Here is a 2,895-nt window from a genome sequence, read left to right on the forward strand (position 1 = left end):
ATCTGTGGTGGTGTATTTAACTAGTAACAGGATTAAGATTTTAAAGAGAAGACCTTTCAGTTCCCTTCATCAGTGTATTGAGGGAGGCTATGTACCTGGTATGAAGAGTTGGTGAAGCTTGAGGGTTTTGTGTTCCAGCACAAAGAAAACCTCAGGTGCTTCCCCCTACCTCCAAGCATCTTACTCTTTATGGCTATCACTTGGCAAGAAGCCTCTTTGGCTTATTAACAACTCATGGTTGTAAAAAATCGTGGTGACAAGGCCTGTCTTCTGGTAGTAGTTCTGAGCAGTTGACTGTTTTCTTTTTGCACCATTATTTCTGTGGTTATGGTGGTTCTACAAGATGATAGTGAATGACCTTTGCAGAAGACTGAAGAGATGCAACAGGGCCAATATGTACTGACAGAGGCTGTGCTGCTTGTGGGACTTGGGTATGCCTCTGTAAAAGCTGTTGCTCAGCTTAAAATTGACTTGTTTTCCAGTGCGCAGAGATGTTGGACCTTTGTTTCAAGGGCTTGTAGATGTTTAGGCTAGCAATGGATAACATCCTGCAGAAGCGAAGCAATTAAATTTGTAATTATATGTTTGAGAGTGCTCTGAGAATCAGATACTGTATTTGCAGGCAACAGCAAGTCTTGCGTATAGTTTTTTCTATTAAATTTCCATGTTAGACGAATCTTCTAGGGAAGAGATTGTGAAGGAAACCTGTAGTACAGTTGATAACTTGCCCATTTTTTCCCCCAGTTCTTGCAATTTCCTGATACAGGCCAGAAGATCTTGGAAACTGTTACTGTATGTGTTTCTCACCTCCATACTTCTAGAGTAATTATAATGTGTATCATTGCTTATTCTATAAGAGATAGGTGTGAATAGTTATTTTACTTCGTTAAGAAGGCAGGATTTATATGGAAGTGTTGTAGTACATCCCTTGGCATCACTGAAATGCTCTCTAGTTAATCCCAATTGGTAAAGCATAGAATATAAACTCTGTTTTAAAGAAAAGCTAGATCTTCTGGAATGTCTGCATTGCTATATGACTGCTAGAGATGACTGATAGGGTGCCCAAGGTTGCAAGCATAATTGAAAAAAACATGGTGTACTTCTCTGGAACTGCCAGGTTTCTGGGGGTATTAGTGTTACTCAGTTTCCTCTGGCTTCTGTAACTTCAGAGAAGATTTAATGGGACAAAGTTAATGTGGTCTTGGTTAGTTAAGCTTGCCATGTATCTAAAACTATGTGTGTTTGATTAAAGCATAATGGTCCCGCTGGGTCAGATCAGAGATCTTCAGAGCGATGGTGGATGCCTGGGAGTGAGCATCACAGATTAATAGTATGGCATGACTACCCCCTTTTTCTCATAGATGAATAGTATGGCATGACTACCCCTCTTTTTTTCTACACTTTAAATTACTTGTATTTACGTAGAGGATACCTCTTCAGCTAGTGAACTTCTAGGACTGATGGTTGAAGGGAGGGCTGTGCATTCACAAATACAAGTTAATTTCTTAAACTGCAGATGTAGTGCTTTTTCAATTATTCCTCTTGCCTCAGGGCAGTTAAACATCAGGTTTAAAGACAAGCCCTGTGTTTCTTGCTTGCAAATCTTAATTTCTGTTTGTCATCTGTGTTCACAACAATGGTCAGTCAGGTATGTTACAGTTGTGGTTTAACCCCAGCTGGCAACTAAGCCCCCCGCAGCTGCTTGCTCACTACCCCTGGTGGGATGAGGGGAAGATTCAGAAGAGTAAAAGTGAGAAAACTCATGGGTTGAGATAAAGACAGTTTAATATATAAAGCAAGAGGTGTGAAGGCAAGCAAAGCAAAACAAGGAATTCATTCTCTGCTTCCCATCGGCAGGTGGGTGTTCAGCCATCTCCAGGAAAGCAGGGCTCCATCACATGTAATGGTGACTTGGGAAGACAAATGCCATCACTCTGAATGTATCCCCCCCCTTCCTTCTCTCCAGCTTTCCGTGCTGAGCGTGATGCCATATGGTATAGAATAGCCCTTTGGCCAGCTGGGGTCAGCTGTCATGGCTGTGTCCCCTCCCAGCTTCTTGTTCCGCCCCCAGCCTCCTTGCTGGTGGCGTGGGATGAGAAGCAGAAAAGGCCTTGACTCTGTGTAAGCCCTGCTCAGCAGTAACAAAAACATCCCTGGGTTATCCACGCTGTTTTCAGCACAGATCCAAAACATAGCTCCAAACTGGCTACTATGGAGAAAATTAACTCTATCCCAGCCAAAACGAGCACAGTTATCTTGGATGTAGCTCTGCTGTTTTAAGAAACTTCAAAATATGAGATGACTTAACTCGCATCATTTTAAAAATTCAGAGCTTTGAAGTAAATTCTTTTTATAGATGGTAGGGTCATCCTTCAGGAAGTAAGTCATAGTGCTTGCATATTTAAGTTGCATATTGTAACTGTATCATATTGCCTTTAACTTAGTTATCTTAAATTACTGCATGTGTATGTTAATATTAACTGTATATATGTGGAGTGTTTTAGGGCAATTCTTGAAGTCTTCAGCAAAAACAGTTCACCATTTTGCAATAGTAGGGTGGTGTTTTGTAGAAGGTTTATCAAATCCTTAGTGGATTTTTTTTTTTTATTTTCTGTGATTTGGAGAAGCAAAATCTACTGGTGGAGGTAGGGATTTTTTTTCAACTTCTGGTAAGAATAGAGCCACTATAAAATTTTGTACTACACATGTGGAGACCTGTTGGAGACTGATAACATTGTTCCTGCCAGGGAAAAAGATTGAGTCTATAGTTTCCATTTCTGAAATAGCTTATGCCTGTTAAGGTTGTGAGTTTTGGCATCCAAGGAAAAAATTGACTGTTAAGCTTCATTAGTTTCTCATTGCTTGTGCTACCATGACACGGCAGAACATGAGGCA

The sequence above is a fragment of the Egretta garzetta genome, unplaced genomic scaffold (genome assembly GCF_000687185.1).
Source record: "Egretta garzetta isolate BGI_Z169 unplaced genomic scaffold, ASM68718v1 scaffold108, whole genome shotgun sequence".
NCBI classification, from domain to species: Eukaryota; Metazoa; Chordata; class Aves; order Pelecaniformes; family Ardeidae; genus Egretta; species Egretta garzetta.